General features: G+C 46.6%; 1 protein-coding gene across 1 annotated transcript in view; it reads left to right on the top strand.

The window, feature by feature from the left end:
- Nucleotides 1-867: 867 nt before the first annotated feature.
- Nucleotides 868-13,104, top strand: part of Mageb4 (MAGE family member B4) — a 98,899-nt gene continuing 86,662 nt past the window's right edge. The window contains 1 exon segment of the mRNA NM_001177683.1: nucleotides 868-924. The gene's annotated coding sequence lies outside the window, so the exon portion shown is untranslated.

Raw genomic sequence — 13,104 nt, 5'->3', positions numbered from 1 at the left:
ATGAAGGGGACAAATAGGCAAGGAGAAAAGCAGATGGGAAAGGAAGAGAGATTTGAGGAATGGTGAGGAGGGCAGTAAAAGGGAAGGGAGAAGTAGGTAGAAGAAGGAGTGAAATAACAAAATAATAATGATACGTGGGAAAGAAATAGGGGATCCAAAATAGGGAGAGAGGTAGATGGGGTAGAGGAGGTTAGTGGAGAAGAGGAGAAAGCAAAAGAAAAGAAAACTAAGGAGAGGTGGGCAGGTTGGAGAGGAAAGGCAAAATAAGGGAAGAGATGAATAAGGAGGGGAGAAAGGAGAAGGGGAGAATGGAGGAAGTGAGGAGAGAGGGTGAGGATATTATAGACTAAAGCAGGGGAGTGAAGTAGGTGGGGAAGGGATAGAATTTTAGAGGAGGGGAGAGGATAAGAAGGTGGGCGTGGAAGGAGGGTGGGCAGGGTAAGGGAGGGCGGGGAATCAAGGCTAAAGGAGCAGGAAGGTGGGGAGTGAGGAAGGAGAGAGAAGGGAGGGGACAGGAGGGCAAGACAAGAACACTGAACTACTGTACAAGAACACTGTACAGAAGACTGGAACGGAGGGAAGAGGAGGGGGGAGAGAGTAGGAGAGCTGATGGCAGGAGAGGAAATTGGAGAAGATAATGGAAACTAAGCGTAGTGAAAGGGAGACAAAGCATGTGGATGCTTTGTACCCAATATGGATGAGCAAGAATGAACTAGAAAAGACAGAACCATAAGACGAGGGAACCTCCTAGTCCGGAACAAAAGATAAGAGCTAGCGTGCCTCCCATGAGAGATATATTTAGAAGACCACAGGAAAACAGTGGGAGGGACCGGAAGTTGAAGATTACTTCACTTTCCAGCTACTTCACGCTCCAGAATCTAGGAAGAAGAGGCTTGGAATACAGTCTGCAGAGATTAATCCTAGGTATTGTGGGTGTTTGGGTTGGATAACCTGCTTTAAACTGGTTACAAACTCGTTTTCAAAACTTCTTTGTTGTTCCTCCTCTGAGTCCTTTACTCTGAAAAGGCACTTATAGACCTTGGGCCTGTGGAACTGCCAGTTGTACCGAGTCTTTCCACTTTACTTTCCCCTTATGTAATGAGGTCTTGGTGTGCTACCTTTAGACTTAGACAAGAGAAATTAAAAGACCAGGGCTTAAAGGCTAGAGAGAAGCCACTTTTAAAAATTACATGTTCTGGAGGAGGGGGTGGAGTGGATATACACAGAACTCTGATGCCCTGTAGTGGTCGAAGTGGCTCCACTGGAATTTTCTCCACCATGGTATGCTGTCCTTATTGGGTCAACCTCCACAAAACTCACACCACCTGCCCGTCTGTATGATGGCCTCAATAACATTATGTACAAAGGCCATCCACACTTTTGATAAGACTAATTGCATTTGTGACAGCAAAAGGATCCATCCATGGATAATGGTGTTAGTGGGTATGATTCTACATGCTTCACTGCCTTTCTATAATAATGATTAGGGAGTATGGGCAAAGGTCTCTGTCCCTACAGTTGCCTTGGGGGGTATACCTTCATAGGCCTCTACCACGCCCACCAGTCTAGTGGCATAATTGAGTTTAAGAGAGCCAAAATCCCAACCCCAGTACAGTGGCCTTAATGGGGCTGCCCTTGTCTGGAAGCCTAAATAGGTTTTATGGGTGAACGTCTCCAACTCATACGGTGGCCTTGGTGAGTCTAACTACGCAGACTTCACTAACCAACTTCTGAAGGGATTTAATAGGTCTGTACAGGCAATGACATCCAACACTCTATGGTGGCTCAGCTGGGTCAGGATTCAGAGGATGCGGTCCATTTCGAGAGGGCTAATAGGATTGGTGGAGTACAAGGGTCCACCCCTGTACGGTGGCCGTAGTGGGTCTGTCACTAAAGGCTCTGTCCCTGTGGGAGGCCGAATTAAGTTGTATGGATGAAAGTCTCCGCCCCTATACGGTAGAATTGCTGGTTCTAACTAGTGAGACCATGTGAACCAGGTTCAGAAGTAACCTAATAGGTTTATACAGGCATTGGTCTCCACCCCTGTATGGTGACAGTGTTGGGTGGGTATTCACAGGATTACATCTTTTTTTTTTTTTTGAGTGGGCTAATAGAGTTGCTGAAAGAAAACGTTTCCAGAGATCTACGGGGGCCTTAGTGGGTCTTTCTCTGCAGGACTTGCCCCTCCCCAGAAGCTCAACTAAGTTTTATGGGAGAAAGTTTCTGCCCATATACGGTGGCCTTGGTGGGTCTAAACACAGAGACCTTACGAACCAGCTTCTGAATTGACCTAATAGGTTTACACATACATTGGTCTCCACCTCTATATGGTGGAGTGTTGGGTCTGTATTCGCAGGATTCCTTCACTTTTAAGAGGAGTTAAGAGGGTTTGCAAGAATACAAGCCTCTACCCTGGTATGTGGCCTTAGTGAGTCTGTCTCTACAGGCCCAGCCCCTTTCGGAAGCCCATTGGTTTCTAGGGCAAAAAGTCACCGCCTATATACGGTGATCTTGGTAGTTCTAAACACGAAGACCTTGCGAACAACTTCTGAGGAGACCTAATATATCTGTCCAGGCATTGGTTTTCACCCCTGTACGGTGGCTGTGTTGGGTCTGTATTCACAGGATTCCATCATTTTTTTTTAGCCTGTTACTTCGGTTGCTGAGAGTACAAGGTTCCTCCTCTGTACGGTGGCCTTATTGGGTCATTCTCTACAGGCCTAGCCTCTGCCCGTGTATGGAAGCCTAATTAGGTGTTTTGGTAGTAATTCTCCACCCCTGTACAGTAGCCTTGGTGGGTCTAGTCACAGAGAACTCGCAAACCATCTTCGGAAGTGACCTAATAGGTTTGTACAGGCATTGATTTCTGCCACTGTAGGGTCATTTTGTTAGGTCTATATCCAGAGGATTCCATCCCTTTCGGGAGGGGTTAGGAGGGTTTGTAGGAGCAGAAAGACCTTCCCTTGTATGGTGACCTTAGTGGTTCTGTCTCTACAGGCCCAGCCCCTTTCGGAAGCCCATTGGTTTCTATGGGAAAAAGTCTCCGCCTATATACGGTGATCTTGGTAGTTCTAAACACGGAGACCTTGCGAACAACTTCTGAGGAGACCTAATATATCTATGCAGGCATTTGTTTTCACCCCTGTACGGTGGCTGTGTTGGGTCTGTATTCACAGGATTCCATCTTTTTTTTTTTTTTTTTTTTGGTTCTTTTTTTCAGAGCTGGGGACCGAACCCATCCATCATTATTTTTAGCGTGTTAATTCGGTTGCTGAGAGTACAAGGTTCCACCTCTGTACGGTGGCCTTATTGGGTCATTCTCTACAGGTCTAGCCTCTGCCCGTGTATGGAAGACTAATTAGGTGTTTTGGAAGTAATTCTCGACCCCTGTACGGTAGCCTTGGTGGGTCTAGTAACAGAGAACTCGCAAACCATCTTCGGAAGTGACCTAATAGGTTTGTACAGGCATTGATTTCTGCCACTGTAGGGTCATTTTGTTAGGTCTGTATCCAGAGGATTCCATCCGTTTCAGGAGGGGTTAGGAGGGTGTTTAGGAGCAGAAAGACCTTCCCTTGTATGGTGACCTTAGTGGTTCTGTCTCTACAGGCTCTGTCCCCGGCAGAAGCCTAATGGTTTCTAAGGTGTATAGTCTCTGCCCCTTTACGGTGGCCCTGACGGGTCTAACTTCAGAGAGCGCGTGAACTAAATTCTGAGGTGTCTTAATACGTCTGTACAGGCATTGATTTCCACATCTCTATGGTGCCTTTGATGGGTCTGTATTCACAGTAGTCAGTCAGTCCGTTCGAGAAGGGTAAGAGGGTTGGTGAGAGTAGAAGATAACAACCCCGTACGGTAGCCTTAGTGGGTCTATCTCTACAGGCGCTGTCCGTGTTGGAAAGCTAATTATGACATATGGTCAAAGTCTCCCCATACCCGCATGGCCTAGGTGGGTCTAACCACAGAGACCTTGTGAACCAACTCCCGAAGTGACCTAATAGCTGTACAAAGTCATTGGTTGTTACCACTGTATGGTGGCTTTCTTGGTTCTGTATTCATAGGATTCTACTGTTTTTGAGAGGGGTTAAGAGTTTGTAGGAGGGGTTGGGGATTTAGCTCAGTGGTAGAGCGCTTGCCTAGGAAGCACAAGGCCCTGGGTTCGGTCCCCAGCTCCGGAAAAAAAAGAACCAAAAAAAAAAAAAAAAAAAAGAGTCTGTAGGAGCACAAGTTTCCACCCTAGTAAGGTGGCCTTAGTGGGTCTGTGTCTACATGCTCTGTCCCTGTCAGCAGCCTAATGATTTGTATGGACAAATATCTCTGCCCCTATATGGTGGCCTTGGTGGGACTAGGCACAGAGACCTCACGAATCGGCTTCTGAGGTCTCCTAATAATTTACTACAGGCATTGGTTTCTACCCCTGTATGTTGACTTTGACGGGTCTATACTCATAAGATTCCATGGTTTTCGTGAGGGCTGAATGTATCTGCTAAAGACAAAGCCCTGCAGCTCTACGGTGGCCTAAGTAGGTCTTTATCTATATTCCTTCCCCTTTTGGGAGCATACTTAGTATATATGGGCGGAATTCTCCGCCCCTGTATGATGGGCTTGGTGGTTCTAACCACTGAGACCTTGTGAACAAGCTTCTGAAGTAACCTAAAAGGTTTATGCAGAGATTGGTCTCCAGCCTTGTATAGTGGCTGTGTTGGGACTCTATTGGCAGGATTCCAAGTTTTTTATTTTTTTTAATTGGGCTAATAGGGATCCTGAGAGTACACATTTCCACCCCTCTAGGGAGGCCTTATTGGGTCTTTGTCTGCAGGCCTTACCCCTCCCCAGAAGCCTACTTAAGTTTTATGGGAGAAAGTCTCCGCCCATGTATGGTGGCCTTGGTGGGTCTAACCACAGAGACCTAACGAACCAGCTTCTGAATTGACCTAATAGGTTTACACAGGCATTGGTCTCTACCTCAGTATGGTGGCAGTGTTGGGTCTGTATTCGCAGGATTCCGTCACTTTCAAGAGGAGTTAAGAGGGTTTGCAAGAATACAAGTCTCTACCCTGGTACGGTGGCCTTAGTGAGTCTGTCTCTACAGGCCCAGCCCCTTTCGGAAGCCCATTGGTTTCTATGGGAAAAAGTGTCTCCGCCTATATACGGTGTTCTAGGTGGTTCTAAACACGGAGGCATTGCGAACAACTTCTGAGGAGACCTAATATATCTGTCCAGGCATTGGTTTTCACCCCTGTACGGTGGCTGTGTTGGGTCTGTATTCACAGGATTCCATCATTTTTTTTTTTTGGTTCTTTTTTTCAGAGCTGGGGACCGAACCCATCCATCATTATTTTTAGCGTGTTAATTCGGTTGCTGAGAGTACAAGGTTCCACCTCTGTACGGTGGCCTTATTGGGTCATTCTCTACAGGTCTAGCCTCTGCCCGTGTATGGAAGACTAATTAGGTGTTTTGGAAGTAATTCTCGACCCCTGTACGGTAGCCTTGGTGGGTCTAGTAACAGAGAACTCGCAAACCATCTTCGGAAGTGACCTAATAGGTTTGAACAGGCATTGATTTCTGCCACTGTAGGGTCATTTTGTTAGGTCTGTATCCAGAGGATTCCATCCGTTTCAGGAGGGGTTAGGAGGGTGTTTAGGAGCAGAAAGACCTTCCCTTGTATCGTGACCTTACTGGTTCTGTCTCTACAGGCTCTGTCCCGGGCAGAAGCCTAATGGTTTCTAAGGGCTAAGGTCTCCGTCCATTTACGGTGGCCATGATGGGTCTAACTACACGGAGCGCGTGAACTAAATTCTGAGGTGTCTTAACACGTCTGTATGGGCATTGATTTCCACATCTCTATGGTGCCTTTGATGGGTCTGTATTCACAGTAGTCAGTCCGTTCGAGAAGGGTAGGAGGGTTGGTGAGAGTAGAAGATAACACCCCTGTACGGTAGCCTTAGTGGGTCTATCTCTACAGGCGCTGTCCGTGTTGGAAAGCTAATTATGACATATGGTCAAAGTCTCCCCCTACCCGCATACGATGGCCTAGGTGGGCCTAACCACAGAGACCTTGTGAACCAACTCCAGAATTGACCTAATAGCTTTACAAAGTCATTGGTTGTTACCCCTGTATGGTGGCTTTCTTGGTTCTGTATTCATAGGATTCTATTGTTTTTGAGAGGGGTTAAGAGCTTTGTAGGAGCACAAGTTTCCACCCTTGTAAGGTGGCCTTACTGGGTCTGTGTCTACACGCTCTGTCTCTGTCAGCAGCCTAATGGTTTGTATGGACAAATATTTCTGGCCCTATAGTGGCCTTGGTGGGACTAGGCACAGAGACCTCACGAATCGGCTTCTGAAGTCTCCTAATAATTTACTACAGGTTTTGGTTTAACCCCTGTATGTTGGTTTTGACAGGTCTGTAGTCATAGGATTCCATGGCTTTCGTGAGGGCTAAATGTGTCTACTAAACAAAAAACCCTGCAGCTGTACAGTGGCCTAAGTAGGTCTTTATCTATGTTCCTTCCCCTTTTGGGAGCATAATTAGTATATATGGGCGGAATTCTCCGCCCGTTTATGATGGGCTTGGTGGTTCTAACCACTGAGACCTTCTGAACAAGCTCCTGAAGTAACCTATAAGGTTTATACAGTGATGGTCTCCACCCTTGTATAGTGATTGTGTTGGGACTCTATTGGCAGGATTCCAAGTTTTTTTTTTTTTTAATTGGGCTAATAGGGATCCTGAGAGTACACTTTTCCACCCCTCTAGGGAGGCCTTATTGGGTCTTTTTCTGCAGGCCTTACCCCTCCCCAGAAGCCTACCTAAGTTTTATGGGAGAAAGTCTCCGCCCATGTATGGTGGCCTTGGTGGGTCTAACCACAGAGACCTAACGAACCAGCTTCTGAATTGACCTAATAGGTTTACACAGGCATTGGTCTCTACCTCAGTATGGTGGCAGTGTTGTGTCTGTATTCGCAGGATTCCGTCACTTTCAAGAGGAGTTAAGAGGGTTTGCAAGAATACAAGTCTCTACCCTGGTATGGTGGCCTTAGTGAGTCTGTCTCTACAGGCCCAGCCCCTTTCGGAAGCCCATTGGTTTCCATGGGAAAAAGTCTCCGCCTATATACTGGGAACTTGGTGCTTCTAAACACTGAGACCTTGCGAACAACTTCTGAGGAGACCTAATATATCTGTCCTGGCATAGGTGTTCACCCCTGTACGGTGGCTGTGTTGGGTCTGTATTCACAGGATTCCATCATTTTTTTTAGTGTGTTAATTTGGTTGCTGAGAGTACAAGGTTCCACCTCTGTACGGTGGCCTTATTGGGTCATTCTCTACAGGCCTAGCCTCTGCCCGTGTATGGAAGCCTAATTAGGTGTTTTGGTGGTAATTCTCCACCCGTGTACGGTAGCCTTGGTGGGTCTAGTCACAGAGAACTCGCAAACCATCTTCGGAAGTAACCTAATAGGTTTGTACAGGCATTGATTTCTGCCACTAGATGGTCATTTTGTTAAGTCTATATCCAGAGGATTCCATCCGTTTCAGGAGGGGTTAGGAGGGTTTGTAGGAGCAGAAAGACCTTCCCTTGAAAGGTGATCTTAGTGTTTCTGTCTCTACAGGCTCTGTCCCCGGCAGAAGCCTAATGGTTTCTAAGGGCTAAAGTCTCCGCCCCTTTACGGTGGCCCTGATGGGTCTAACTTCATAGAGCACGTGAACTAAATTCTGAGGTGTCTTAACACGTCTGTACGGGCATTGATGTCCACATCTCTATGGTGCCTTTGATGGGTCTGTATTTACAGTAGTCAGTCCGTCCGAGAAGGGTAAGATGGTTGGTGAGAGTAGAAGCTAACACCCCCGTACGGAAGCCTTAGTGGGTCTATCTCTACAGGCGCTGTCCGTGTTGGAAAGCTAATTATGACATATGGTCAAAGTCTCCCCCTACCCGCATACGATGGCCTTGGTGGGTCTAACCACAGAGACCTTGTGAACCAACTCCCGAAGCGACCTAATAGCTTTACAAAGTCATTGGTTGTTACCCCTGTATGGTGGCTTTCTTGGTTCTGTATTCATAGGATTCTCTTGTTTTTGAGAGGGGTTAAGAGCTTTGTAGGAGCACAAGTTTCCACCCTTGTAAGGTGGCCTTAGTGGGTCTGTGTCTACACGCTCTGTCCCTGTCAGCAGCCTAATGATTTGTATGGACAAATATTTCTGCCCCTATATGGTGGCCCAGGTGGGACTGGGCACAGAGACCTCATGAATCGGCTTCTGAGGTCTCCTAATAATTTACTACAGGCATTGGTTTCTACCCCTGTATGTTCGCTTTGATGGGTCTGTAATCATAGGATTCCAAGGTTTTCGTGAGGGCTAAATGTGTCTGCTAAACACAAAGCCCTGCAGCTGTACGGTGGCCTAAGTAGGTCTTTATCTATATTCCTTCCCCTTTTGGGAGCATAATTAGTATATATGGGCGGAATTCTCCTCCCCTATATGATGGGCTTGGTGATTCTAACCACTGAGACCTTGTGAACAAGCTTCTGAAGTAACCTAAAAGGTTTATTCAGAGATTGGTCTCCAGCCTTGTATAGTGGCTGTGTTGGGACTCTATTGGCAGGATTCCAAGTTTTTTGTTTGTTTTTATTGTTTTTTTTATTTTTTTTTTTTTAGTGGGCTAATAGGGATCCTGAGAGTACACATTTCCACCCTTCTAGGGAGGCCTTATTGGGTCTTTGTCAGCAGGCCTTAGCCCTCCCCAGAAGCCTAACTAAGTTTTATGGGAGACAGTCTCCGCCCATGTATGGTGGCCTTGGTGGGTGTAAAAACAGAGACCTAACGAACCGGCTTCTGAATTGACCTAGTTGTTTTACACAGGCATTGGTCTCTACCTCAGTATGGTGGCAGTGTTGTGTCTGTATTCGCAGGATTCCTTCACTTTCAAGAGGAGTTAAGAGGGTTTGCAAGAATACAAGTCTGTACCCTGGTACGGTGGCCTTAGTGAGTCTGTCTCTACAGGCCCAGCCCCTTTCGGAAGCCCATTGGTTTCTATGGGAAAAAGTCTCCGCCTATATACGGTGATCTTGGTAGTTCTAAACACGGAGACCTTGCGAACACCTTCTGAGGAGACCTAATATATCTGTCCAGGCATTTGTTTTCACCCCTGTACGGTGGCTGTGTTGGGTCTGTATTCACAGGATTCCATCATTTTTTTTTTTAGCGTGTTAATTCGGTTGCTGAGAGTACAAGGTTCCACCTCTGTACGGTGGCCTTATTGGGTCATTCTCTACAGGCCTAGCCTCTGCCCGTGTATGGAAGCCTAATTAGGTGTTTTGGTGGTAATTCTCCACCCGTGTACGGTAGCCTTGGTGGGTCTAGTCACAGAGAACTCGCAAACCATCTTCGGAAGTAACCTAATAGGTTTGTACAGGCATTGATTTCTGCCACTAGATGGTCATTTTGTTAGGTCTATATCCAGAGGATTCCATCCGTTTCAGGAGGGGTTAGGAGGGTTTGTAGGAGCAGAAAGACCTTCCCTTGAAAGGTGATCTTAGTGTTTCTGTCTCTACAGGCTCTGTCCCCGGCAGAAGCCTAATGGTTTCTAAGGGCTAAAGTCTCCGCCCCTTTACGGTGGCCCTGATGGGTCTAACTTCATAGAGCACGTGAACTAAATTCTGAGGTGTCTTAACACGTCTGTACGGGCATTGATGTCCACATCTCTATGGTGCCTTTGATGGGTCTGTATTTACAGTAGTCAGTCCGTCCGAGAAGGGTAAGATGGTTGGTGAGAGTAGAAGCTAACACCCCCGTACGGAAGCCTTAGTGGGTCTATCTCTACAGGCGCTGTCCGTGTTGGAAAGCTAATTATGACATATGGTCAAAGTCTCCCCCTACCCGCATACGATGGCCTTGGTGGGTCTAACCACAGAGACCTTGTGAACCAACTCCCGAAGCGACCTAATAGCTTTACAAAGTCATTGGTTGTTACCCCTGTATGGTGGCTTTCTTGGTTCTGTATTCATAGGATTCTCTTGTTTTTGAGAGGGGTTAAGAGCTTTGTAGGAGCACAAGTTTCCACCCTTGTAAGGTGGCCTTAGTGGGTCTGTGTCTACACGCTCTGTCCCTGTCAGCAGCCTAATGATTTGTATGGACAAATATTTCTGCCCCTATATGGTGGCCCAGGTGGGACTGGGCACAGAGACCTCACGAATCGGCTTCTGAGGTCTCCTAATAATTTACTACAGGCATTGGTTTCTACCCCTGTATGTTGGCTTTGATGGGTCTGTAGTCATAGGATTCCAAGGTTTTCGTGAGGGCTAAATGTGTCTGCTAAACACAAAGCCCTGCAGCTGTACGGTGGCCTAAGTAGGTCTTTATCTATATTCCTTCCCCTTTTGGGAGCATAATTAGTATATATGGGCGGAATTCTCCTCCCCTATATGATGGGCTTGGTGATTCTAACCACTGAGACCTTGTGAACAAGCTTCTGAAGTAACCTAAAAGGTTTATACAGAGATTGGTCTCCAGCCTTGTATAGTGGCTGTGTTGGGACTCTATTGGCAGGATTCCAAGTTTTTTGTTTGTTTTTATTTTTTTTTATTTTTTTTTTAGTGGGCTAATAGGGATCCTGAGAGTATACATTTCCACCCTTCTAGGGAGGCCTTATTGTGTCTTTGTCTGCAGGCCTTAGCCCTCCCCAGAAGCCTAACTAAGTTTTATGGGAGACAGTCTCCGCCCATGTATGGTGGCCTTGGTGGGTGTAAAAACAGAGACCTTACGAACCAGCTTCTGAATTGACCTAGTTGTTTTACACAGGCATTGGTCTCTACCTCAGTATGGTGGCAGTGTTGTGTCTGTATTCGCAGGATTCCTTCACTTTCAAGAGGAGTTAAGAGGGTTTGCAAGAATACAAGTCTGTACCCTGGTACGGTGGCCTTAGTGAGTCTGTCTCTACAGGCCCAGCCCCTTTCGGAAGCCCATTGGTTTCTATGGGAAAAAGTCTCCGCCTATATACGGTGATCTTGGTAGTTCTAAACACGGAGACCTTGCGAACACCTTCTGAGGAGACCTAATATATCTGTCCAGGCATTTGTTTTCACCCCTGTACGGTGGCTGTGTTGGGTCTGTATTCACAGGATTCCATCATTTTTTTTTTTTTTTAGCGTGTTAATTCGGTTGCTGAGAGTACAAGGTTCCACCTCTGTACGGTGGCCTTATTGGGTCATTCTCTACAGGCCTAGCCTCTGCCCGTGTATGGAAGCCTAATTAGGTGTTTTGGTGGTAATTCTCCACCCGTGTACGGTAGCCTTGGTGGGTCTAGTCACAGAGAACTCGCAAACCATCTTCGGAAGTGACCTAATAGGTTTGTACAGGCATTGATTTCTGCCACTAGATGGTCATTTTGTTAGGTCTATATCCAGAGGATTCCATCCGTTTCAGGAGGGGTTAGGAGGGTTTGTAGGTGCAGAAAGACCTTCCCTTGAATGGTGATCTTAGTGTTTCTGTCTCTACAGGCTCTGTCCCCGGCAGAAGCCTAATGGTTTCTAAGGGCTAAAGTCTCCGCCCCTTTACGGTGGCCCTGATGGGTCTAACTTCAGAGAGCAAGTGAACTAAATTCTGAGGTGTCTTAACACGTCTGTACGGGCATTGATGTCCACATCTCTATGGTGCCTTTGATGGGTCTGTATTCACAGTAGTCAGTCCGTCCGAGAAGGGTAAGATGGTTGGTGAGAGTAGAAGCTAACACCCCCGTACGGAAGCCTTAGTGGGTCTATCTCTACAGGCGCTGTCCGTGTTGGAAAGCTAATTATGACATATGGTCAAAGTCTCCCCCTACCCGCATACGATGGCCTAGGTGGGTCTAACCACAGAGACCTTGTGAACCAACTCCCGAAGTGACCTAATAGCTTTACAAAGTCATTGGTTGTTACCCCTGTATGGTGGCTTTCTTGGTTCTGTATTCATAGGATTCTATTGTTTTTGAGAGGGGTTAAGAGCTTTGTAGGAGCACAAGTTTCCACCCTTGTAAGGTGGCCTTAGTGGGTCTGTGTCTACACGCTCTGTCCCTGTCAGCAGCCTAATGATTTGTATGGACAAATATTTCTGCCCCTATATGGTGGCCCAGGTGGGACTGGGCACAGAGACCTCACGTATCGGATTCTGAGGTCTCCTAATAATTTACTCCAGGCATTGGTTTCTACCCCTGTATGTTTGCTTTGATGGGTCTGTAGTCATAGGATTCCAAGGTTTTCGTGAGGGCTAAATGTGTCTGCTAAACACAAAGCCCTGCAGCTGTACGGTGGCCTAAGTAGGTCTTTATCTATATTCCTTCCCCTTTTGGGAGCATAATTAGTATATATGGGCATAATTCTCCTCCCCTATATGATGTGCTTGGTGATTCTAACCACTGAGACCTTGTGAACAAGCTTCTGAAGTAACCTAAAAGGCTTATACAGAGATTGGTCTCCAGCCTTGTATAGTGGCTGTGTTGGGACTCTATTGGCAGGATTCCAAGTTTTTTGTTTGTTTTTATTTTTTTTATTTTTATTTTTTTAGTGGGCTAATAGGGATCCTGAGAGTACACATTTCCACCCCTCTAGGGAGGCCTTATGGGTCTTTGTCTGCAGGCCTTAGCCCTCCCCAGAAGCCTAACTAAGTTTTATGGGAGAAAGTCTCCGCCCATGTATGGTGGCCTTGGTGGGTGTAAAAACAGAGACCTAACGAACCGGCTTCTGAATTGACCTAGTTGTTTTACACAGGCATTGGTCTCTACCTCAGTATGGTGGCAGTGTTGTGTCTGTATTCGCAGGATTCCTTCACTTTCAAGAGGAGTTAAGAGGGTTTGCAAGAATACAAGTCTGTACCCTGGTACGGTGGCCTTAGTGAGTCTGTCTCTACAGGCCCAGCCCCTTTCGGAAGCCCATTGGTTTCTATGGGAAAAAGTCTCCGCCTATATACGGTGATCTTGGTAGTTCTAAACACGGAGACCTTGCGAACACCTTCTGAGGAGACCTAATATATCTGTCCAGGCATTTGTTTTCACCCCTGTACGGTGGCTGTGTTGGGTCTGTATTCACAGGATTCCATCATTTTTTTTTTTAGCGTGTTAATTCGGTTGCTGAGAGTACAAG

Source organism: Rattus norvegicus, chromosome X (genome assembly GCF_021556685.1).
Source record: "Rattus norvegicus strain SHRSP/BbbUtx chromosome X, alternate assembly SHRSP_T2T, whole genome shotgun sequence".
Taxonomy (NCBI): Eukaryota; Metazoa; Chordata; class Mammalia; order Rodentia; family Muridae; genus Rattus; species Rattus norvegicus.
This window is presented reverse-complemented; position numbering and strand designations above follow the sequence as displayed.